Source organism: Kogia breviceps, chromosome 5 (assembly GCF_026419965.1).
Source record: "Kogia breviceps isolate mKogBre1 chromosome 5, mKogBre1 haplotype 1, whole genome shotgun sequence".
NCBI lineage: Eukaryota > Metazoa > Chordata > Mammalia > Artiodactyla > Physeteridae > Kogia > Kogia breviceps.
The window spans coordinates 50,124,025-50,151,639 of record NC_081314.1 but is presented as its reverse complement, the minus strand read 5'-3'; the positions used below and the strand labels follow the sequence as shown (position 1 = coordinate 50,151,639).

The following is a 27,615-nucleotide window of genomic DNA, read 5'->3' as shown; positions in this document are numbered from 1 at the left end:
TGCCTTCTGTCTGCCCACCACCCCCAAATTTACATCTATCCCACCTGCAAGACATTTATCCCATCCCAGCACCCCTGAAAATTTTAATTCATTCCTGCATTAACTCTATCATCTGAAAAATTTCCAAATCCGTCATTTAAATCATGTAAATGAAGAATAGTTGATTCTAGGTATGATGATCCATCCTGGGGCAAAATTCCTCTCTATCTGTGGAGTGTGTTAAACTAGAAAACAAGTTGTTTGCTTCCAAAATACAATGGTGGGACAAACATACAATAGACATTCTCATTCTGAAAGGGAGGACATAGAGGGAATAAAGAAGTCACTGGTTTAAAGCAAGTTCACATCTCAGCTGGGTAAGTTGCATTAGGTTTTAAGGCCAGAAAACAAGCCTCCACGGCTGGATGCTTTGCCCTCTGGACCTGTGAAGGCCCCCCACTGGCCACAGTCTTTGGCCCACCCTCAGAGTCATTTTTCCTTTATTTCATTCTATCTCTGTCCATTTTCCTATAGGCTGTCAGTGTTTCTGTTGGTAAGAAATTCTCAAAAATCTTGTCTGCCTTCCATGTATGTAAAGGGGATCCACACCATTAGACAAGATAATTTTCCACAAGTTCTTTCTGGATATTCCTGTCTCTATTCCAGGCTTTTGCTGAACTGGTTCATGGGATCCACTGGTCACACACCTAATCTCTTCATGCAAAGGTTTTTCAGCTATAGTCTTGGAATTCTCCAGTGAATGCATTTGCATCTTTTGCAATATGGATAGTCTGAGAATTTTCCAAATCATCACTTTCTGGTGACTTTTTGCTTCATAGTTTGTTCCTCAATTTACCTCTCTCCTCTTGCATTTTACAGCAAGAAGAAATAAATATAGCAATAAATAGCAAGAAATCAGGTCATGCTTTCTATATTTTGCTGAGAAATCTTCTTAGCCAAGTATACAAGGTCATTGCTTACAAGTGCTACTTTCTATCCAACACTAGAACACAATTCAACTAAGTTTTCTGCCATGTTATAACAAGAATCAAGAGTCACCTTTCCTCCAGGATCAATAGGATTCTCATTTTTTTTTTTTTTGAACTCACTAGAAACATCTATAACATTCACATTTCTACCAACATTCTATTTGTGATGAACATGTATTCTCTAAGATTGTAGACGCTTTCTCTAGCATCCTCTTCAACTTGTGTCTGAGCCTTCACCAGAATCACATTAAAAAAAAAATTTATTGGAGTATTGTTGCTTTACACTGCTGTGTCAGTTTCTTCAGTACAGCAAAGTGAATCAGCCATACGTATACATATATCCCCTCTTTTTTGGATTTCTTTCCCGTTTAGGTCACCACAGAGCATTGAGTAGAGTTCCCTGTGCTACACAGTAGGTTCTCATTAGTTACCTATTTTATACATAGTAGTGTGTATATGTCAATCCCAATCTCCCAATTCATCCCACCCCTCCCGCCTCTCTTGGTATCCATATATTTGTTCTTTATGTCTGTGTCTCTATTTCTGCTTTAAAAATAAGATCATCTATACCATTTTTCTAGATATATATATATGTGTTAATATAAAAAATGTATATAATATATATATAAATATATATAATATAAAATGTATAATATATAATAATAATATAATATATTATATATAATTATATATGCAATTTTATAATTATATAAAATATAATAATATAATTATATAATAATATAATATAATATAATATATATTATATATATATATGCATTAATATAAAATATTTGTTTTTCTCTTTCTGACTTACTTCGCTCTGTATGACAGTCTCTAGGTCCATCCATGTTTATGAAAATGGCAAAATTTCATTCCTTTTTATGGCTGAGCACCAGAATCACCTTTAACATCCAAATTTCTACAGTCTTCTCTTTAAGGCAATATAGCCTTTTTCTATGAAGTTCCTCTACCCTTTACTTAATTCTAAAGCCACTTCCAAAGTTTTAAGTATTTGTTACAGCAGCACTTCACTTCCTAGCACCAAAATCTGTGTTTCCTAGGGCTATTGTAACAATATATGACAAATTGGGTGGCTTAAAGCAACACATTTATTCTCTCACAGTTCTGGATACTAGAAGTCTGAATTCAAGGGTTGCCAGAGTTGGTTTCTTCTGGAGACTATGGGACAGAAAACTGTTTCATGGCTCTCTCCTTGAATCTGGTGGTTGCTTGCATTACTTGGTGCTCCTTGTCTTATAGATGTATTACTCTAATATCTACCTCCATTCTCACATGGCTTTCTTTCTAGTATGTCTTCACATGATCTTCTTATTTCCAAATAAAGTCACATTCTGAGGTTCCATATGGTAATGAATTAGCTATTCAACCCAGTACAGGGGAAATGTAATTAGGACATGGAGCCACAGTTAATGTAAATGAATGGAGGCCACTTAATAAAACATTGCTTAGGACAGAATTTACCAATAAGAAGCATCATTCTCCTCCTTCTACTTCCTGGAAAAGCATATTTTTCAATATGATATGCTTGGATAGAAACATTTAATCTTGTTAGTTTAAAAGGTTTTTAGGTTTTTGCAGAAAACTGGCACTTAAAATGCAGTCACAAATATATAGAATAAATACAAAACAATAAAAAATTAAAAGCATTTTCCCGTCCTTAATTCCAAGAGTAGTAAAGACAATAAAGGCTAAGGGAATTCAAAAACACCCCAAATTAACTATAAGCTGAAATCCTCACTGTATCCAATTCTTTATGTTATGCTTCCACCTTAATATAAGGTTTACATGAAAGGGAATTAATTTCACATTGTTTATTGTTTGATTTGCCGAACTAGTAATAATTCTCCTGGGGTACTGGTTGATTTAATCCTTGACATTATGCAGATTTGAGGTTTGAAGGGATAGTGAAGGCTGTGGAGAAACGTGCTGCTTCCTGTGGTGCTGGGCTGCTTTGAAAAGAAACCTCCAGCTCTTGGCCAGGTCCTCCAGTGAGCAGCATGACTGGGAAGGGCTCCACTGTCTCCTGCCAGCCACACTCCCTGCAGCTCAGTAGGGCAAAATGACGTTGAACAAGGACTCAGAAGAATAGTATGACCGAAGCAGGGAGTATTGTGATGGAGAGAACAGTGAAGATGAAAGTAAAATGAAGCTGAATAAGCAGACAGGAATGGGGGAAGTGATGAAGTATTCAAATGCCACCTCTTTCCTATTATTCCCACTGCTAGCCATTCCTTGCTCAGAGACGGAGAGTTATGTAGAAACTCTTGTTTAGTACTCACTCCTGTGCATTTGGTCTAGAAGCAAGAATGTCCTTAAGTTTACCTGGTGCTTCTTTTGCTTGGAGGGGTCATTTTAATTATTTGTATTAAACTTCATTAACATATGAGGACTTGGCCCCAAGCATGAGCTCTTAGGTAATTCTGATATACATCTTTTATTGTAATTAAAAACTACTAGAATTATAATTTGTTACTTTATATATCCGTCCATGATCCTCTATCCCCTGGCTACAGTAACTAGAGTAGCACAAGCAAGACTACTACGTCCTAACTTGCTTTTGCAAAACCTCCAGTTTCCAGCCAAGTCTTCCCTAGTTTCAGGGGTTACACAGGGAGTAGGGTTACAGAGGGGTTGCACATATGCTCATATTGACAGCATCAAGGTAACTTCACTTCTTATTATGTTCCTGCTGGGACTTGTCTTGTGTTGTATCCACCAATAAGATTTTTGCCACCTGCATGCTTCCAGCAGTACTGCCACCCTGCTGCAAAGGAAGGAAGGAAACTCCTTTCTCTCCAAACTCAATTCCCCTGTGCCCACTGTCCACCAAACAGAAGTGAAAAAAAGACCTCTTATTCCCTTTTGAGTTTATTTATTACATTGATTCTAAAGGAGTACTACCCAATATTCCAATGTCCTACAGAGTTTTTAATCAAACAAGCTCCCTTTTTCAATTTCATTGGGGTGAAGGGAGAATTAGTAGCTAATAAAAGCACATTTCTAGACAAAATTCAAAAGAGTTTGCAGTGCAAAGTACTTCTTCCCCTAAACCATTTAATTAACTTTGGTGGCAATGGTTTTTACATGATATTTTGAATGGTATATCTATATGTTTTCCCACTAAAATCCCAATATAAAAATAATACTCTTATGAAATAATTTTTTAAAAAATTTAACATAACTTGGACATTAGCACATACCTAGTTGTTTATGATAGCTGCCTTCAAAAAGTCATTTTCTATTGTATGATAATAATGGATTTTAAAATGTTTTAATTCTTTGCTATTTCCAGAAATAGCTAAAATTAATATCCTCATACAATATATTTTTCCACTTGTGGGAATCTATCTGGAGGATAAACTCCTGGAAATAGAACTCCTTGGTCAAAGCCCACATGCATTTAAAATTATAATAAATATTGCCATGTTGTACACCATAGGAAGCTATACCCGAATAAACTCTGCAAAAATGTTTCCCCACATCTATACTACTTTTTGACCTTTGTCAATCTGAAAGGTGAAAAATAGAATTTCTTTATAGTTTTAATATGCATTTGTGGTAATATAATTTATGCTGAGCTTATTTTCAGGTATTTTAAAGCCATTCTTATATAATTTGATGTGAACTTCTTTCATGTATGTAACTCTTTTCCAATTTTTTTCTTACTAATTTATTAGGGTTTTAAAATATTTAGGTAAATAGCATTTTGTCTATGATGAGTATTCAAAACTTTTTTCCTATTTTATAATTTTTCTTCTGATTTTGTATATTGTTTTCCATATTAAGTTTTTAAATGGATTTGGGTCATCAACTATCCACAATGGACTAACAGAAAAATGTCTTCATCAACAAAGTTGAATTTAATTTTAATTGAATTTTAATTTACTATATTGTAAGAGAAAACATTACCTTGAGAGAACCTTAGTAGTGTATCAAGAGGAGGATGTTAGGAAATGGTATTCAGAGATTTTATGAGTCACACACAAATGGTTTAAGGTGCATCTTTCAAGGTGAAGAATTGGTTGGAACTGGGCAAAGTTCAAGATGTAATGGTATAGGATTGGTTGGCACAGTGAAGCAAGGCTATTGAAACAATTCTTGGTGAGCAACTTATTGTACTGATAAGTAAGCTGTTCATCCAGGTGAGCAAATTGTTTGCCCAGATGAATTGATTTGTAAGAATTTCCTAAAGCAAACAGTAAAGTTATTTATTGATTTTTAGCTTTATCTTCCTGGGCAAGAAATTTATGGAGCAAACAGTTAAATTATGTTGACACAGGTGGTCTCAGTTCTTACAATTTTTGTTTAATATTTTTACAGGCCTTTCCCATAATAAAATTATTTTTAAAATATTTAAAAAATCTTTTTTTTCTAATAATTTTATAGATTCCTCTTTCTCTTCTCCTGCTCCTCTTCATTCATCTTCATAATTTAATTATTTGTTCCAACTGGAATTGATAATAAGAAATGAGGTTGCAGTATAAACTTTTTTTTAATGTGCCTAATCAATTGCCCTAAACCATTGCTAATTAATGTACATTTTCTCCAATAATATAAAATGTCACTTTTATCATGTACTAAATTCTCACATATATTTGCATTATATCTGGACTCTTTTATTTACTATTCATCGTTCTATTTATGAATCAGTACTATACTATTTTAATTATTAAGATTTGTAATATTTCATAACATGCTTGAATATTTTCAGGTATTCAAATCCACTTATTACTCTTACCTTTCAAAAATTACCTACTTATTCTTAAACATTCATTTAACCACATGAATTTTAGAATCAGCTGTCTAACAGTAGTGAAAAATATCATATTAGTAGACTGCAGGCATCACCACTTGCACACTGATTTAGAATTAGTTGAAATTCTTCTAGTACTAAGTCTCTTTATCCAACAAGAAGGCATTCCTTTCTAATAATTCAAGTTTCACTTTGGGTCCCTTAGTAACATTTTCATAAAAAGTCACTATATTTCTTATTTAGGTTATTCACAGGTATTTTATGTTTGTGCAGCTATTGTAAATGAAATGTCTTCTTCCATTATCCTTTCTAACAAGCATGTAGATAGATAGAAAAGTATGCATATAATATATATACACATATGCTGTTATTTTGATATATTGATTTTGCACCAACCACGTTATTGAAATCTCTTATTGCTTTTGGCAGTTTTAGTGGTTTCTTTTGAATTTCATAGATTTTCTATTATATCACTGTAAATAATTTTAACTTTGCCTACTTCTTTCCAATTTTTACACCTTATTTCTTTCTTATGTAAATTCCATTAACTAGTACACTCACAAAAACTACTAAATATTAGTGATGGTAGCAATTTCCTTATTTGTTCTCAACTTTAATACAAATTCTTTTATTTTTCCTATAAAATACATATATATGTGCATAGTATATATACTATATGTGCATATATAGATATGTTTACATGTTATATATAAAAAACATATATATATACATACACATAAAATATACACATATAGAAAGGAATTGCCTTTATCTATATAACATATTAAGAAAGTATATACTTTAGCAATCTTACCCAGTATGGATGTTGCCTTTGATCAAAATAATTTTTGTACCAATAAATAGAAGTTTTTCTCTATAACTATAGTAAATTATGTTTATTGATTTCTTTCAACTGCTGATATAAACTCTGCTTGTTTTATGTTATCCTTTTAATTAGTTGGAATTACACTAAAAAATACATAATTGCATAGTTTTCAAACAGATGAAGATGATGGGATTGACTAAAAGATCCCATCAAAGAAGCAACTTATCTGCTCATGTCTAGCACGTGCTGTTGGAGGAGAGGTTGTTAGAAATACTGCTTGTTTAAGGTGAGGATACTGTCAGGTCCTTCAGAACAACTCCCTCCTAAGTTCCCAAGTAGGGCTTCATATCTTCCTGATTTCTTCAAACTCTTCTGGATACTGTGATTCGAATATCCCGGCTTATCATGTGCAAGTAACTGATAATATCCCATACACATTTCTGAATATTTACTGATAACTTTGGATAATGGAGCTTCAATTTCTTTGGAAAATTATCCTCTATAAAGACATGAGGTAAATTGCTAACGATATACATCAACTAGATGTATTTTATATTATATAATTTGGGACTTTTATTTATTTTTGATCTACTTGAAATGCCATTGGAAAAATAGATAAATTAATTGAAATATCATACACCTGAAATATCACTGAAATTTTTCCTTCTAGGTTTTATTTCATGAATTTTGTTGTTTTCTTTACTTGTACATTATTGTATGTGAGTGTAAAATTTTTTATGAATTGAACCTTTTATTATTATCATACATTTTGCCTTAAATCAACATTACCTGATGTTAACACCATATGTCTTGCTTTTTGTGTTGTTGTTGCTGCTCTATTTACTGCTAACTTTGTCCATCTTTTTCCACTTTCTCTATCACATATATTTAAACATATTTCAAAACACAGTATCTAGTTTTATTTTACCTTGTCATCCAGATCTATTTTTCTTAATTCTATACATTAATTCACTTTTTTTTTTTTCCTGTATGCGGGCTTTTTTTGCAGTACGCGGGCCTCTCACTGTTGTGGCCTCTCCCGTTGCGGAGCACAGGATCCGGACGCACAGGCTCAGCGGCCATGGCTCACGGGCCCAGCCGCTCCGCGGCATGTGGGATCTTCCCAGACCGGGACACGAACCCGTATCCCCTGCATCGGCAGGCGGACTCTCAACCACTGCGCCACCAGGGAAGCCCACATTAATTCATTTTTTAAAAAGTACTTTAATATATACGTTCATTGATTGATTTGTCAGGTTCAAAAATCATCTTTTGACTTTCAGATATAAAAAAAGAGGAAATCATTATAGTTATAAAATGTTGTGCTTCTCTTACATTTATACTCTTGACTTTTGATAATAGTGATGATTTTTTCTGTCTTGACATGGTTTGTGATTTATAGTCTATTTGTAACTACAATTTCCACTCTTGGATTAACTTTAGTCCTGCAATTAAATAAACACAAGGATCACTGCCAATCTTTTGCCCTAGTGTCTATGTTTCTATTGGTCAATTGATCCTCTATAAATTTCTTTTTCAGAGCTCATGAGGAATATATGCTCTTTGTTCTTGTGTATCAGAAATGAAATATTGACTGAGTATAAAATACTCAGGTTCCTCTTTGCTTGAGAAATTAAAAATTGCTGGCGATATGTGAGGCCTTCTGTTCTCCACCCACTATAGGCATTTTATCCTTTTTCCTCAAAGCCTGAAGGATTAGTCTTTAACTTTGAACTATATGTTTTACCTTAGACAGAGTAAGATCGTTCAATCTATACATTAAAGTTTTTCATATTAATCTACACATTAAAATATTTTACAGTCCTAGAAAATCTTTGAATTATATCTTGAAGTTTTTGTCTCCTTCTGGTTCTTTTATTCAAGGATACCAATTATATCTATTTTGGATCTGCCTTGGGTATCTTCTTTATCAGTCAGTTCTCCCTAATTTCTTTAATTCTATTTGTTGTCTTTTTACTTTAATTCCACTTTAGTCTATTTTGCCAATCTGACTTTTAACTTGCCTTTGAGTAGAGTCTATTTCCCTTTCATGTTTTCTATGTGGCCTCACTTTCTGAAGCCTTTATTTTCTTTTCTTCTTGTCTCTTGAACTCTGGATGTTCTTGTATGTATTTACGTGTCAAATGTCTTCCTCATTCTCTTATATCTCTGCTTTTAGCTCTTACTTTAAATTGGTATTTTCCGTATAGTTTGGCCAAAATCGTGTATCTTGTCCAAGGTCGTGTTTTTCTGCTATGTCATCCTTATTTTCCATTTCATTTTTTCTGTTCCTTATTTTTAATTTGCAGAATATCTATGGATGCTGAGTTGAACAGTTTAAAGTATTAATTATCTTTCTGTGAGGTAAGTTCTAACTTTACTACCATCTCTCAGCAGGTTTCTGTGGTTTAAGAGTGAGAACAGTTTACAAGCTACCTGGATACTTCCCTGGTTCATGGAGAAATTTCCTATAACACAAAGTTTCAAGTTTGTGTGTGTGTGTGTATGTGCATGCCTATATGATTTACACAAACACAAATGCACACACAGAAATAGAGACAGAGATGGATTATTTAGCCTTTACTTCTCCCAGCTGAAAGTTGCAGGGCTGTTTACAATTCAAAGGCTTTCCTTTATCTGGATTCCCTGGCAGATTACTTTCATACATTCAGAATGCTTGTGTGTTTTCTTCTTCAGCTTCATCTCCTTACTTCTCTGTGATGATAAACAAAGTCTAGAGAAACCCCTACGACCCAACCCACTATTCTGATATGCAATTGTTAGTGGTATTTTAATCCCTCAGGGTGATCAGCTATATTGGAGAGTTATCTACGTCTGCATTATCCAATGGTGCAGCTGTAGATTTCTTTTCTCAGCATTTTCTTGCATCATATTATTACTGTCACTGGATTTAGCAGGCATTCTTCATGTATTTTGTAGAGTTACAGATAATTTCCAGTTTTACCAAAGATGAAGCTGTTTCTCATCTCTTTCTTATAATTCTCATTGTTTTGCAATGATTTCAGAGAAGAGGCAAAAGCAATAGAGGTGTCATTACTATGCCACTGTAAACCACAAGTCAATTCTTAAAATTTTATTTGTTGTAAGCTTTTATGTCCATTGTCAACTGTGACTTACTCATTAGTCCATTGAGGATTAATGTGGGGAGATATCTAAGTAAGAGTAACACTGATGTCACATCCTGACAAAAACCTGAGGCATTACTGTTGAGTTAATCAAATGACCTTCAGTATATTTGGGATATGTCTTTATCAGGAGACTCCTGATAACCTGGTTCCATTATGACATTGGTCTTGACATGACAGGGGTCATAGCTTCAGTTCAAAATGAGGATACTACCATTCTAATATAATAGACATGTGAAAGGGCAAATGTTAGAACAATAAAAACCATTGAGGAGAATGAAGCATGTTGAAACAAGCAAGCTAGGGTTGAGAGAAAGGTGTTTCACAGAGGAAGTATTCTTAAAGGAAGTATTGCATGAGTTGGGTCTTGAAGCATGGGTAAGTACCTACTAAGCAGACATGAACTGAAATTAGAGAGAACGATGAGTGTAAAGCAAGGAGAATTTAGGAAGCATGATGTATGTGTTCTATTACTGAAAGACAAATTACCCAGAAACTTAGCAGCTCAAAAATCACCCATATATTATCCCATAATTGTGTAGGTTGGAATCTGGGTTTATCTCATTTGAGTGTCTCACAAACTGCAATGAAAATGCCATCCTGGCTAGGGTTCTTCTCTGGAGTTTGGGGTCTGCTTCCAAGCTCATTCAGGTTGTTGGCTGAATTCAATTCCTTGTGGTCCATCCACAGTCAGAGGGAGTTATTATACAAAGTGTACATACGAGAAGGTAGTAATTTTTTGATCCATCTCAGAATTCTGCCTACTACACATGATTTGTTGGAAAAGATTTGAAATCTTAAGTGTGACTGTAGTACAGATTCGAATCAGACAAGCTGAATAAGCAGGTAAAGGCCTGATGTCTATCAGGTAATGGAGTTTGGCATTACCTTGGTAAGTAATAAGGCACAGTAGACAGATTTTAAGCAGGTAAGATCTTTTCTGCTCTAGCAGTAGTGCGGAAGAGGAATTGATAAATTGTAGAAAGGGATATTTTAATAGACACTATTAAAGTATTTCTGGGAAGAGCTAATAAACTAACACTGTAATAATGAACAAGCATAGAGAAGTTTATCTTTAGATATTGAAGATATAAATGTAGTAGACTGAATATATTAGTCATATATTTTTACACATTCATTCAGTATCTACTATGTGCCAAACAACATTCTCGGCATTGGGTCAAAAATGAGTATAAAAAAGACAACATATTTTTTTCTTAAAATGCAGGGAAAGACCAAAAAGAGGAAATGCATAAACAAGCAAGACAATTTCAGAGTTTATTGCCTGTATTAAGACAACTGGTTAGGGTAATGAACTAGAAAAGATATCAGTTAAGCTACTTTGGTCTACAATTAACATGAGATGCAACTTTAAATAGCTTAAGTAAGAGTGAGATTTATTATCTCACATTAATTTAAAACAAACAAACAAACAAACCTGACTAGAGTTAGTGTTGTATGAGTGTTACCTGACTCAACAATGTCATTTAAATTCTGGTTTTCTCTTTCTTCTCAGACATCCTGATGTGGGCTTTTATACTCAGGCTTTCACCTTCTGGGGCATAAGACAGCTGCTTCACATTCTTACACAACAATGCCCAGCTGGTTGTTGAGAAGTTATTCTTTGATCTCCCTTGTAAGACAGAGAATATTTTTTAAGAATCCCATAAGTAATCTTTCTTTCACATTTCATTTACCAAATTGCAACCCATGCCCATGCCTGTACTAAGTCACTCAAAGCATACTCAAATACCATAACCAATTCAGAAAAATGGTTTTTAACCTCAGACCAAAGATATCAAAATCTCTGTGTGTGGGACCCTGCCATTGTTTGAAAACTATTAGGTTAGACTTATAAAGATTTAAACTCATCATACCTGAAGGGTATTAGGCTTAGTGAAATAAGTTAGACGGAGAAAGACAAATACTGTATGTTATTGTTCACGTGTGGAATCCAAAAAATAAAACAAATGAATGAATATAACAAACAGAAATAGACTCACAGAACTAGTGATTACCAGTGGGGAGAGGGAAGGAGGGAGGGGCAAGATAGAGGTAGGGAATTAAGAGGTACAAACTACTATGTATAAAATAAATAAGCTACAAGGATATATTGTACAGTACATACAGCACAGAGAATATAGCCAATATTTTATAATAAATTTAAATGTCGTATAACCTATAAAAACTTTGAATCATTAAGTTGTACTCCTGAAATTAATATAAAATTGTAAATAAAAGAAAAAAAGATTTAAACCCACCAGACTTAGACTAATAGGGCTGAAGCCCACATCCTCTGAAATATGTGGTTATGCAAGGAGGTAAACAAACTTGGTTTGTTAGAAATGAATAAGGATAAAGCTCTGTCTGTTACAGAGAATGGCAGTGCAGGAGAATAATTTAGATGGGAAGTTAACAACTGGTATTTCTCAAGAGGTGTTATTTGAGCTGAAGCCTAATGCTAAGAAGGCAGTCAGCCAGATCTGGATGAAGCAGGGGGTATAGAAAGGCCCTGCGTTAGATATGATCTTGGCATGTGAGAAAACAGAAAGCAAACCAATGTTGGAGAAGTTGGTGGGATCATTTCCTTTGGTCTCTGAGGGTCCTAGTAAGGAGTCTGAACTAAGTGCGGTAACACTTCAGAGTATGAACTGTGGTAGTAGCAAGAATGGATTTACTTTTTTTTTCTATTCACTCAGTGTGAGGAAATGAATCACAAAGAGAACTTAAGAGAGAAGAAGGGAGTCCATCAGCAGTTTATTCAGTTGTCCAAATGATCTCTTTGGAGAGAAGGGAAAACAAATAGATTTAAAAATAAGACTAGTAGGTTTTGCTGGTGAATCGAATATCGGAAGTGAGGAAAAGAAAGAAAAAAAGAGAACAAATGCTCTTCTGTGTTTAAGGGGCTGAACAACTGGGCAAACATAGGGTGGGTGATTAACTAAAAGAGTAACAAGTTGAACAGGAAGTTAAAGATTTTTTTTTAAAGGAGAAAACTAATATTGGAGGATTATCTCAAGGTATCAGTTGAAAGAAACATACTCAACATAGTTTGCATATAAATCAAACTAAACAACATGAGAAAAAAACATGCAAGTCTCTAGGTTACTGCCAATCTGAACTTATAATTTTTTAAAAACCAATCCAAAAGCAAACACTGATAAATGTCATAGGTAACAACAACAACTTGCAATGGGAGTTTCAAGACTAAAAAGTATCTAAAAAGTACAGAACTTTTAGGGAGGTTGTTAATACCATACTGTGCAAAACTGTAGGCGGGAATTTCATCAAAGTTATCAAATAGAGGAGGTCATTTGTGTTGGAAATATTTATGAAATATACTACCTGGACAGGAAATTAGAAAAGTTCTCAGTTCCATCTAACCCATCCTCTTCCTTCACAAACACACTATTACGTATTCATGCATTATGCCTAACTACATTAAGAATATCAGGAAAGAGCAAATCAGATTGTATTTTATATTCTTGACAAGTTAACTGAAAACTGCAGAATATATCAACTACCACCTTTAGAAATGTGTTGGCTGAAAGAAGGAAAATTTGCTAATAGCTGATTTTCCTGCCAGTAGATAACTCGGAAAAATTAACAGTAACCACACAGTGGAAAATGTACTTTTCAGATACTGATACTGTGGCAATATCTGCTAGTTATTCAGATGTAAAAGAATATTTATAAAATAATTTTTGTAAGCCCAACTTTACTAAAATTGAAAAAAATTAAAATGCCATAAATGTCATGCTCATAGATATGTACAGTAGCTCTTTATAAAATTGAAACAACTAATATATTTCAGGACCTTGTCCTATAACATTATAATAGTCTGTTTCAAGGGGTTAAAAAAATTATGACTTCATTTATTCATTCACTAGATACTTATTGAATGCCTACATGTACCAGATTCTATTCTAGGTACTGAACAAACACATAAAATTCTTGTTCTCAAGAATTTTAGAGGAACAACAATATAAATAAACCCACGAAAAAAGAGAGAGAAAAAAGAAAAATATCCAATCATTTCTACTTAGGAATTAAATTAGGGTGACATGGTAGAGAGGAAATGACTGGCTACTTTAATTTAGGTACTGAGGGATGATCTCTGGGCTGTGTAAGTCCTTAATGAACAGCAAAAGCAAGGCATGGAGGGATCTGGGGAAGAGTATTCCAGGCAGAGTGAATAGCCTGTGCAAAGGACTCCAGACAGGAAAATACATCATGTGTTTGAGGATCTAAAAAGAAGGCCATTGAGGTTGGAGTGTCATGGATGATGCAAATTGTATTGGTTTCCTAGGGCTGCCATAACAAATCACCACAAACTGGTGGCTTAAAGATAAAGAGACTTATTCTTTCATCATTCTGAAGGCTGGAAGTCTGAAATCCTGATGTCAGCTGGGTCATGCTCTATCTGAAGGCTGTTTCTAACTTCAGATGGTTGCAGACCACCCTTGGCTGTAGCTGTTTCCTTCCAATTTCTGCCTCCCTCTTCACATGACCATCTATTGTCTGTGTGCATCTGTGTCTCTGTGTCCAAATCTGCCTTTGCTTAAAAGAACATTAGTCATTGGATTGAAGGGTCACCCTAGTCTACTATGCCCATATCTTAACTTGATTATATCTATGAAGGCTCTATTTTCAAATAAGATCACGTTCACAAGTACCAGGGGGTAGAACTTCAACTTACCTTTTTGGGGAACACAATTCAACCAGCAACAGAAACCAATAAAAATCTGTTAGGAACTAAATATGAAAATATGACATTGGATAGGTGAGTGTAAACATACTCACAGTTTTCTTTTGTGATATGTAAAAAAAATTTTTTTCTGTAATTAAAAAAAGTAGCCACAAAGTAAGACTGTAACTGCCATCTCATGGGTGCTTACTCCTATTACAGGAGATTATGCTCTCTGCAGCTGTTTTGCTAACTTCAGTCTCTGATCTATCATATTTTAAAACATACGTATTCACTGTTTGTGCATATCATTAAAGGCAAGTCAAAGCCAAGGAGAGAATAAGTTATTGAAGCTCTCTCCAATGAAGAGAGAATATTCTTGTTCCTTAAAAGGAGGTATATTTTTTTCTGGGAACTTTGCTATGTAAGCAGCTTCTCACTTGTAGATTCATGCTGAAGGCACTTGGAGTGGACATTACACTCACTGTTGAGGATTATATTCCACAGCAAGTTTTAAAGCCTGTTTCATAAAGCATGTCAAAAACCTGAGTGAAGAAAGCTATTCAGGCAGTTAAGATCATGTGATCCAATCCTACTTAAATCAATGCTTTTTTTTTTTTAACCATCATTATTGGAGTATAACTGCTTTACAATGGTGTGTTAATTTCTGCTTTATAACAAAGTGAATCAGCTATACATATACATATGTCCCCATATCTCTTCCCTCTTGCGTCTCCCTCCCTCCCACCCCTCTAGTCACAGAGCACGGAGCTGATCTCCCTGTGCTATGCGGCTGCTTCCCACTAGCTATCAGTTTTACATTTGGTAGTGTATGTATGTACATTTGAATGGATCAAGAAGATGTGGCACATATATATAATGGAATATTACTCAGCCATAAAAAGAAATGAAATTGAGTTATTTGTAGTGAGGTGGATGGACCTAGAGGCTGTCATACAGAGTGAAGTAAGTCAGAAGGAGAAAAACAAATACTATATGCTAACACATATATATGGAATCTAAAAAAAAAAAAATGGTCATGAAGAAACTAGGGGCAGTATGGGAATAAAGACGCAGACCTACTAGAGAATGGACTTGAGGACATGGGGAGGGGGAAGGGTAAGCTGGGACAAAGTGAGAGAGTGGCATGTAAATCAATGCTTCTAATCTTTTTCTGCCTCCACACAATTCCTGTTTGCATGATAGTCCTGTAAGTAAGATCTTTCATTAGAACTTATGTTTCTCATCTGGAAGGATGATAAAGATGTTGGTATGGGACAAGATAGGGGTGGGGAGAGAAAGGACTTAACAGAATTTCCTGGGAGGTTTAGATAGAGAAAAACATTTTTCCATCCTCCTTTTGCCATTTCACCTATTCACAGTTAAAATCAGTGACTTAAAATAACAAGTGTATCCATCTATTTCACTTAAGAGTATGTACATAAAACCCACATTAAAAGTGACTGACAATATTTAGTGCTTACAAAGTGTCAGGCACTGTTCTAAGTGTTTAAGTACTTAACTCATTTCTTCCCCAATCCAACCCTTGATGAGAAAACTGAGACACAGGTGTTAAGTGGCTTTTCCTAGGTTATATGACTAGAAAGAGAGAGATTTGGGATTCAAAATCAGGCACAAATACCAGAGGTTGTGATGTTAACCACTATAATATTCTGTTTGTGATTATATGGAAATCCACAATGATTAGAAATATAAATACATTACCATGGCTAAAGCATATCATTATTCAATCGCTCATTCATGAATACTTTCATATTTAATCCACGTCTTTTTAACAAGATCAGAAGAATCCAAAACTATATTCTTGTGAGTACTCAACAAGCCCTTGAAGCTTTAATAGCTCTGATTTGGATGTTGTGGGCTAGGTCCACACTTCTGGGTTTACTCATCACTTCTAAGAAGTCTTGACTCAAACTGGTTTCTCATTCTTCCAGTGGCAACACTTACTTACTGTTTACTCTAACAACTTTACTGATTGTACTTTGCTGAACAGTATCCTGATTTGGAAGCCTGCTATATCTGGAAAATGTCAACCATAACAATAAAAACAACATTAGGAGTCACCTACCTCCTCCTGTTTCTAGACTTACATCAATATACATTTGGGATGCAGAGTGATTAAGTTCATAGGCCCTGTTCTTTGGCAATGCAGAGGCTCCTGTGTGACAGTTTCCTCATTTATACAACATAGGAGTATGGTGAGAAATGAGTTATATAATATAAATATATAAACACTTGGCACAGTACCTGGCATATGTAAATAATCAATAAATGGAGTATGTCAGTTTTATTAACCTAAATATCTGTCAGAAACAGGTGTTTTGGCTAAGTAATTTTATTGAGTACCCACTCTTAAGGTACTCCTTAATAGGAAATAAAAGATGTTTATATTGAGAGTTAATATAACCATCATTTCTTGAAAATAATAATTATTATAAATTTATTATTTATCATTTCATTTATTATTCTTGTACTTTTCTAGCTCATTTATAAGTGACAGATCTTTTATATAACAAATCCCAACATGTATGTATACACACACGCACACACACACACACACACACACACACACACCATATTCAGGTAGACATGTTTTGACACACTTTGCCTTTCCTTATGAGTAATTATTTACGGAGTTCCTTCCCAAGTCTTAGAAATTGATCATTTTTCCCCTGCCTAATGAAATTTAACTGTACTTCATCATTTTCTTTAGGAACAAAACTCTCCTCTCTGCTTCCAAAGTTGCTACTTACCAAATCTGGTGAAAATGTCCCTGTGTGATAGCAAAGTATTCCAGCACCTATTTCTAGATCCAGATAATACATAGCACTTCCAAAAATATATAGTGTGTTCTTGGTAGCCTCATGAAGACAATGATTTCACATCTGTTGTACTTTCCAAAAGAGTGATTTCAATGGTGGAAATTTAAAGCCAGCAAAAAGAAGAAGTGATAATGAGGATGGATGAAAAAAGCAATTTGAGGAGGTTGTCAGGGATCCTCCAATTTTATCTTTATAATTTCTTTCATTTTAGCAATAATCATATCTTTACATTTATTCAATAAAGGCACTTCATACTCACTTCAGGCATTGCCAATATAAAAAGTTTTTGGATTTTCAGCAGAAATTGACAGAGGTGTCTTTAATCATACACAAAACCACATGAACAGAATTTTTTACATACATTTTCAAATATTCATTCTTTGAAAAAATATCATGTATCACAATGTTCAAGGCATCATAAGTTACTATGTGCTTCATAATGTAATATATGCTTTGTGGGCAAGGAACTGACAGCCCAATTGAGAAAAGAAAAGTAAAAAATGAGAGTATTGATTTGTGTGGGCAAATATTAAATTATTTGATTCACACTTCAAAGACTCTGGATAGCTATCAATATCTAAGTTTGACATGTCCAAGTCCAAATTCCATTCTGTGCTACATAAAAGACCGCTTTACCTGTATCCTACATTTCTGTTCTTCCATTAATGTTTCCTCCAAGTGTCTTGCCTTTTGACCTTCTATTCTTCTAACACCAGCTTGACCATCAAAACAATTCTAAATTCTTCCTCTTCCATTGTGATATTCCCTTTTCTGATCTTTATGATATTTTCAATTGAATCTCAAAAATCCACAGGCACGCTTTCATGACTATGAAGTTATTTTATTAGTCTTGCTTCTTCACACAGATGCAAACTCCTTGAAGGCAGGAAGCATGTCTCTGGTTTTTGAAATATAACTGAGAACATCTTAACAAGTGTGTGCATACAATCAAATTTTGATAAACACATTAATTGAAAAGATCAAAGAGCAGCATTTCTTTTACCGTCCACTTTTTTCCTTATGACTGTTAAGCTTTAATTAACTTTAAACTTCACATGCTTCAATATTTTATTTTCCCTGTTAATAGCACCCAAAATTCACTCAAAATATTAAAAGTAGATTTTTGGGTTCCTATGAATTATTTCTAGAGTAGAATTATATTATTATTGGTCTTGGATGAAATGATATAAAATATAGATAGCCTGAAGAACATGAATATAAATAATGATAAGTCACATCCACAGGAATAAACATGATTCAGTAGATAACCAAGTAGTACCTTAGTATCTAATAATACTGATGGTCACAAAATAACATTCATGATATGTCATAACTCAATGAAAATGATTGCAGTCAGAATAACATGAAATTTAGTTGGCTCTGATCAGAGGATGACTGTGACTAACTAAATTTCAACAGATTTCACTGGATGGCCTTAGACAAAGGTTGCCACCACCCACATTTTCACATGTAACTATAATATTTCATGTTGTGTAATATTTTCATTCTATAGCTTTTATTCTGTAAATGATATTTTAATAGAGGACTATTCCATTAGTAAATAGACTGATCTTGCTGACACATCTTTCCTTTTAAAATATACTTTGGCTGAATTCTAACAAAACTGTTTTGAATGCAAAAGGGATGCTTTTCAAGCCAGATGGTTTATCTAATAGGAATGTTTTCTGATTAGAGAAACAGCAGTAGACTCATGATCACAGCAGGTGCCAAACTGGTCCTGTAGTTTACATGAATTTGCAACTGAACAAGTCATGAACAAGAGGGAATCTATTTTATAATGTGCCACAGTCTATTCTAAGAGGAAAGGGGAACGGGAACGTAAAAGGAGCTACCATATCAGATGCAATTCATATATCATTTCTTGATATGAATGTGGCCACTACTGCATTTGTGATAACAAAATTTAATTGTATACTAAACTTCCTGAGTATGTTGTGGAGACTATTAATAAAATTTCAAAATCATAAAATTTGCAGAGTATTATATGATGGCATAATAACCCAAAGTCTATTTTTAATCTAAATAATTAGGAGTCATTTTATTTTAAAAAGTACCATTTTTCTTTCTCATTGTCCTTATTCCTTGCACTTGTATTTTCCCATTGTTTTAAAAAACAAGTTTTCCATGTACTGGTAATCACAGAAGCAGCATATTATTGTCATGGTAGGCCCAGCTATGCCTAAGTGCATGTAAGAGAAAACCTCCTAGGCCCTGCAGAGATGGCATGGGAATGTAGGTTCCTGAATAATGGAAATATTGCCTGTTAAAATAGTGTAAGTTGCTTCTCAGTGCTAACATGACTACTGCAGACACAGAAGGCAGTAAGCACACTGATCCACACCCTGACTGATCAGCATCTCATACCCAGGGGTTTGCTGAGACCACCAAACACTGAATCATCTCAGTAAGGTGTGAGGGGCAAAGTGTTTCATCATATCCACCCACCTACTTTCTTACTTCATTTCCATTAGTGATTCTGTTTATTTGCTGCTTTGGAAGAAAATCAAAGTAAAAGTAACCTAGAACTGAGTCCAAGTCATCATTCTCTGTCATCCTCACCCCAGACAAATTCCATGGTCTCTTCTAGAACAGCTGGTTAAACAGTAGAAACTGTTGGTACCTGGAATTTGTTCAAATCAGAGATACATTACCCAGAAGAATCATAATTTCCTAATTGTTTTAGTAATTCCATAATATCATCAACATAATTATCTAAATTAATCCTCTCTGAAGGTATTAAGTAAGCATCAAAATAAGTCTAAGTATGGTAAATTTTGAAACCCTGTTTTTTGATGAAATTATAATGATTTGGCAAGGTTTTTTTTGTCCATGGATCTGACATTATAAGAATAGTTACTACAGAAAATTCCTCTACTTTATATCATTTCCTCTAATCAACACCTTCCGAATTTTAAATGCATTAGTTTTACTTGTTTTGGCAGTTATTCATACACAGACTTGAAACCTTATACTGAATAACTATTTGATATAGAAACTTTTGTTTTTTTCAGGTTGGCTATAAGCATTAACAGTACAGGAAACATATCTTCCATATTCTGTTCAATTCCTTCATAATTCTGTATTATGCAGAATTGACTATTAATATGCTTATTTTATTAAATTCTTTGGTTGCTTATAGGAGGATGAATTCTGTTGAAATAGAGGGACCTGCTGAAGTTCTAGAAATCTGTAATAAAAACTGCTCCAGCACTAAGTAACATTAGCATCTTTTATCCTTGCCTTACTGAATGAAGTAAGTGACCAATAACCTGCACTTCCTTTAAAGTGTTTTCACCTTTGCTGTGGGTCTGTGTTTCTTAGACAGAATAAAGGTGTGCAAATGTATTGTGGTAATCTATGAGTTCTCAGTGAGAATAGTTTAATTTTCCTCTTCTTTTTAGTAATATTATATTATTCTATTATGTATGATACTATATATATGTATATATATATATATATATATATATATATATATATATATATATATATAAAACCACATATCAGCTCACCTGGGTGATCATTTTAAAAAAGGACTGCCATGGGATTCCAGTGCCTGCACTGAATATCAGTTTGGAAATGAGTTGGTATCAGGAAGGAATACTTTAATGGTCCTGAGAAAACGAGAAAAAGAACAGAGGTAGTTTTAGAATACATCAATTGTATGATCTTTCTCCATGTATGATATGCTTACTTAAGAAGTCAAGCCCAAATGATGCCAACTTTTTCTGTTCCAACAGAAGTTTCATAGTAATGTGAATAGAGAAAAACAGAGGGAGAACTGAGTCATCACATGGTGTACAGTAGGGCCCATGTGCCAAACTCAGAAGATCCTATGTCACATCGGGCAATGTCATTTGTGTGCTTCAAACACTGAATTAGTTTGTGCAAAATAACACCATCATTAAATCCATTTAATGTTAATTCTATTTTTTACTACTTTAAATATGTCTTGGAATAAACTAAAGCTATAAATAAAAAGAGTGTATACCTAGTTACACGTTTATTCAGATATATAATAAAAGTAATTTAAGTCATTAATCATGGTCTAGGAAAATACTTTTCATCCTTCAAAGGGATTGTTTGCATTTCTCAAGCATAAGAAATGCTGCTGTGGTCTATGTGTTCTCTCTATGGTTTCTGAGTATTACTTTATTACAGTGATGGGGCAGGACACAAAAGTCAATTAGTTCAGTTCAGGAGTGAGCAAATGTTTTCTGCAAAAGGTCAGATGGTAAATATTTTAGGCTTTACAGTCCATATAGTCACTGTTGCAACTACTCAACTCTATTGTTACAGCAAAAAAGTAGCCATAGATAATATGTAAATGAGTGAGCCAAGGTGTCCCAACAAAACTTTATTTACAAACACAGGCAGTGGGCCAGATTGAATTCATGACTGTAGTTTGTTAACCCCCAAATTGGTTTAGTGACCTCAGGATATGGTATTAATAAAATATTTTGAGAGTAAATTATCTATTATCCCAGCTTCTAAAAAGGGGAACCTAGTACCACTAACATAGTTTTCCAAAAGAAAACCATATAAAACTTTCCATTTGTTTCTTACTTTAATGTAGAAATGGTTTGTTATTTAGAGAGGTTGAAAAAAATCCACCTAAAGTAAAAAAGATAAGCTTTGTACAGCTCAAAAAAAAAAATTGACAGTGGCATAAATTAGCTATTCATGCCTGTTAAATAACTATAATAGTTAATCATTAAATAGCTATTTATGTCTATTAAATATTTTAAAAGAAATGATCACCATTACTAAAGCCAGTGTTTCACTTGCCTCCTGTAAACACTTTAACTTTTTAATAAAGTTTCAGGGTTATATTTTTATGAATGTGCCTACTTCTTGTAAGAAACAATGTGGCAAGGTAACACATTTTAGTAATAGGAGCAAACCAGCTTTCCAATGTCATCATAGATGTATCTAATGAATTCTAAGTACCCTGGGTTCTTGACCATGCATTTCACATCTTCTGAACAATGATTACCTGTAGAAAGAATATATGTTAACACATCAGGTAGTTTCCTTTCTTGCCAACTGAAAGCTAGTAATTGAAAGTAATACACAACCACAGAAAGTGAATAAGTTAAAAAAAATAGATTTTCATATTAAATAAATTAGTCCAGATATGTTATGAAAAACTGATAATTCAATTCTTTCAGCAAAATTGCAATGTTTCTACTCATGATACATCTATGTAATTATAAGAAAATCCTAATGCTTTGAAGAAATCCAACGAATGAATGTATTATTACAATTTAAGCAATTTTACAGCAAAGTTAACTTGTATTTAATAATGTACATGATCATATTCTGTTTATAAAATAGACAAAAATAGTTCATAATTTCCATCAATGTCTAGTAGTTATTCCTTTTGGTCAGTTAAATTCTGATGTTTAGCTTATCTTTTTATTTTTCAATTCTTTGCAGGCGATTGTAATTTTCCAATATGTCATACTCATTTTTCTTTATTTCCTCTACTGTTACCTTATTCTGTTTATTCTTTCATTCATTCTTTCTCCTCCTGTTAAGTCATTTATTTACTCATTCTTTTTTGATTCATTTCATTGTTCAACTTTTATTAATCATTTTACATTGAATAAGTATTAAAGGTATTTTGTGGTTATTATATAGCTGGTATGCTGCACCTGATGGCTTATATAGAAAGAAGTTATGTATAGATTGTTAAACAGTATGACAACAGCCAGAGCATATGACTTTATTGAAGCAGGATGTGGAGAGCATCAGGCTTCCAGTAATAGTGGCCTACAACTTAAAGTAAGTAACTTTAAAACAAGTGACTGCTCTTTGAAAATATTCAATAATACAGAAGTATCTAAAGCGAAAGCAAATTTTTCATACTATCCCTCCAAGCTCTTATACACTAGTTATAATCTGAGCACCATGATGCATACAATTTAGAATTGGCACATGCAAATATTTATGTGTATGTATATGTATACATATATGTCACATAAGAAAAATATACAAGAATAGATTTATTTTTACAAAATGAAACCTGTCTATATATACTGCTCTATAATTACCTTTTTTCTCCATCCCACAAACAAAATGGCATGGGCATCCTTACACATCAGTACATCTCATTCTTATAGCAGCCAGTTACTCTAAATTATAAATATTCCTCTCTTTATTAAACCATGCCCATATTAATAAAATATAAGATGATTTAATATTCTTTCTTTCCTAAAAATGATGCAATAATGAACAGTTAAGTGGAAGAATGTCTACAGGATTAAATTCTGGAAGTGGAATTTTTGAATCAAAGTATTTGTACATTTCAAATGTTGCTAAAAGAAGGTACTTTACCCTCCAGCTTACTTTTCCACCAATTGTTTATGTTTCCCCACACTGTCACATTCACTAATCATTAAAAAAAAAAAAAAGTAAACCTAATAAAGAAATTTTGAATTGTATTGTTCTCAAATATATTTCCTATCACCAATGTTTCTTTTTATGTTATTTTTGCTCTTATTTCTTCTCCTGTGAATTACTTTAACTTTCTTTGTTCATTGCTCTTGTATGTTTAAATATTTTCTCACTGATTCGATAATTTATTAGCATACAATTGCCATTAACCCATAGTTTGCTACGTTGATTGCCAATAGCACATAATCATGGCTGTAGTTATCCATAAATAACTTTAAAAATAATCATTATAGTCATATTTGTCATTATTTTATATTGTTTCTAGGTTATAGATCTTGAATAGAATAGTCTATTAATGTTCTATTAATATATTTTCTTAATATTTTATATATAACCATTGTGACCTATTTAATGAGTTTGAAGTACATTTCTTTTTATTGCTTTTTATTTACAAGCCCAAACCACTACTGCCATTAATAATTAGATGAATGGAATCCCCCCCTTCATCTTTTTGCATGTGAAAGACCCAAAACCCTAGTAGTTAACTCAGTCCAAAACTGCTGGAAGAATATCTACTGCTTCCTAACCTTGGTTCCACAGATAGAGTTGTGATAATTCATACTCATATGGACATCCATTAAAGCATAACATAATTGTGACGGTTTATTTTATGTGTCAACTTGGTTAGGCCATGGTACCTAAATATTTACTCAAAAATTATTCTAGATGTTTCTGTGAAGGTATCTTTCAGATTAGATTAATATTTAAATAAGTAGATATAATAAAGTAGATTACCCTCCAGAATGTGGGCAGGCTTCATACAATCCGGATCAGTAGATCGTGAATCAATACAAAAAACCTGACCTCCCTAGAAGAGGGGATTATACCAGCAGACCACCTGTGGACTCAGACTGCAACTCTTCCCTGAGTCTCCAGCCTGCTAGCCTACCCAGCAGATTTTAGGCTTGTCAAGTCTTCACTGTCACATAAGCCAATTCCTTCAAACAAATCAATCTCTCTCTCTCTCTCATACAGTTGACCCTTGAACCCTTGAACAATGAGAGGGTTAGGGGTACAGTCAAAAATCCTAGTATGACTTATAGTCAGCCTTCTGTATCTGTGGTTCCACATCCCTAGATTCAACCAATTGCAGATCATGTAGTGCTGTAGTATTTACCAACGAAAAAAACATCCATATATAAGTAGGCCTGCATAGTTCAAACTCATGTTGTTCAAGGGTCAATGGTGTATAAATCTGTATCTGTGTCTGTATCTGTATCTCTATCTCTATGTATATATTCTGTTGGTTCTCTGGAGAACCCTGACCAATTCCACAGTGTCAACTTGAATGGAATCAGAGGGCCCTCATGTTTCATCCACACACATCATTGAACCAGCCCTGACCAATAAACAACCCTGAGGTTCTTGAGATAATGTCACTTTCACTCCTGAGTTTACTTCTGTGGCCTCTGGTAACCTTCCCTGCTGGCACACCTTGATCAAGTCATATGAGTCCATCCTTTCAGAATTATAAATCTTCAAATTGGTCTCTGAGATTGGTCCTGGTCTCTGAGGGAACTAAAGTAGGTTTTTCCTTCCCATAGTATCCCTAGAATCTTTATGCAAACTTTATTTCTCCACTGTATATACATGCACTGCTCTTCCTATGTATTGTTCTAATTAATATAACTGTATACAGCATGTATGCTAACTGCCAGACAGCCCACCACTTTGAATCATTTCTTTCCAACATTTCAAAATATTCATGGTTTTCTTTACACATTCACTCTCCCAGGTAAACTTTGGAAATAGCTAAACAATTTTTATACTATGTTGTTTATGATTGTGATTAGCATTTATTGGATGTATAGATTCATTTGGCATATACCTGGTATCCTTACATTTTTGCATGTTTTATCTTAGTTCTTCAATAATAGTTTATATTTTTTCACAGAAACCTTAAGTATTTCATGTTTAGAATATTCCTACACGTTATATGGTTGTTTTTTTTTCATTGATTGAACCTTTTTTCTCCTAACATTATTTTACTGCTTATCACTCACACACACACACACACACACACACACACACACACAAAACCCAACAACTACGTATATGTGTTAGTTCCAACTGGTTCTAATAACAGTTTATTTGAATGTCTTATATTTCCTTGTAGAAATCATGTAATTCATGCTTTACTAATGGTAGGATTTTATTCCCTTTCATTTAAATCTAGTTACTGATTACACAGTATTTCCAATATGCTTGATTAAGTTCTGATATTTTAAATTATTTTTAAGGAATTTTTTTCATTTCATTTAAATTCTCAAATATGTAGAATAAAATTCCTGATAGACTCATTTTAAAATCAACTCTAAGCCTTCCCTGGTGGCGCAGTGGTTAAGAATCCGCCTGCCAATGCAGGGGACATAGGTTCGAGCCCTGGTCCAGGAAGATCACACATGCCACGGAGCAACTAAGCCCATGTGCCACAACTGCTGAGTCTGTGCTCTAGAGCCCGTGAGCCATAACTATTGAGCCCATGTGCCACAACTACTGAAGACCCTGTGACTAGAGCCTGTGCTCTGCAACAAGAGAAGCCACCGCAGTGAGAAGCCCATGCACCACAGTGAAGAGTAGCCCCCTCTCGCCACAACTAGAGAAAGCCCGCGTGCAGCAACGAAGACCCAACACAGCCAAAAATAAACGAAGAAATAAATTTAATTTTTAAAAACCTTTAAAAAATAAATAAAATCAACTCTGATCTTTGGTTACTTCCCTATTAAGTACTAATTAACTTTTTTTCTTTGTTTGCAGTCAGAATTATCAGATGTGGGTCTTTTTTTTGTATTTATCAAATAAATTTTCTTCTGTTTTTAATGTCAATTCTTTTATTTGAACATTGCTATAACTAAACTCCAGACTTATTTGGATTTCATCAATTCTTCCTTTAGCATCCTCTTACTGTTCCAGGATTCAAACCAAGAATGCATATATGTAGTTGTCTCCTTTCCACAGTATCTTCTGATCTGTGATAGTTTCTCACTCTTTTCTGATTTTCATGACCTTGAAACTCTTGAGGGTATATTGGGCAGGTGTCCTATTGAATGTCCCCAAATATAGATATGTCTGTCGTTTTTCTCATGATTAGACTGGTGTTCTGGGTTTGGGAAAAGAATACCACAGAGGTAAGTACTCTTTTCATCACATCATATCAAGGGGCAATGGTGTCCACATGGCATCACTGGTGATGTTAACCTTCATCCTTTGGTTAAGGTAATGTTTGCCAGGTTCCTCCACTGTAAATTTACCATTTTCCCTGTCCTTATTCAATTCTTTGAAAGATATCATCTAGCCTATCCTCAATGGGGAGATGCAAAGAAGGGACAAGAATTAAGTTCCACCTCCTGGGCAGGGGGGTAAGTATCTCCATATATTATTTGGAATTCTGTGAAAAAATATTTTCACTTCTCCCTCATTTAAATAATTTTTACATTTATTGATTTATTTCTTTTTCTTCCTTTGACTGTTAACTTCTTAAAATTCCTCCAGAAATATCATCAATCAAGCAAAGCTAAGTTTATTAGACCTTATGCTGTAAAGAAGAATACCACCTTGATAGAGTACTAGTGTAATGACTCAGAAAGGGAAACTTAGAGGGAGAAAAAGATGTTTATTAGCTTTTAGTACTTGAGTTGGATTTTAATGTGAGTCTTGCCAGGAGGGAAACTGGTTGGGATTTGGTAGGATTTAAGAAATAATAGTTTTGGATTGATGAACTCCATGAAGTGAGCGTCTTGAAATGGGTATTGTTGAATAAGCTATTAGTCTTGATTAAAAAGCTATTTCAGTTGGTTCACAGTCTTATCTTTGAAGAGCAAGAATTTCCTAGAGCAAGTAACTGACTTAATTTTGCTTATTCTCTGTATTGTTCCATAGAGAGACAAAGAAGTC

At 33.9% G+C, this 27,615-nt stretch overlaps 1 long non-coding RNA gene across 7 annotated transcripts in view; it reads right to left on the bottom strand.

Moving 5' to 3' along the window:
- Positions 1-27,615, bottom strand: part of LOC136791970 (uncharacterized) — a 410,072-nt gene that overhangs the window by 70,338 nt on the left and 312,119 nt on the right. For 5 of the 7 annotated variants that reach the window (XR_010840922.1, XR_010840920.1, XR_010840924.1 and 2 more), the window contains 2 exons: positions 20,775-20,876; positions 11,184-11,347 (listed from right to left, as the gene is read on the bottom strand). This is a non-coding gene — a long non-coding RNA (uncharacterized lncRNA). Of the gene's footprint in view, positions 1-11,183; positions 11,348-17,539; positions 19,886-20,774; positions 20,877-27,615 lie in introns of those variants that run through there. The other 2 variants (XR_010840926.1, XR_010840925.1) reach the window with 2 other exon arrangements.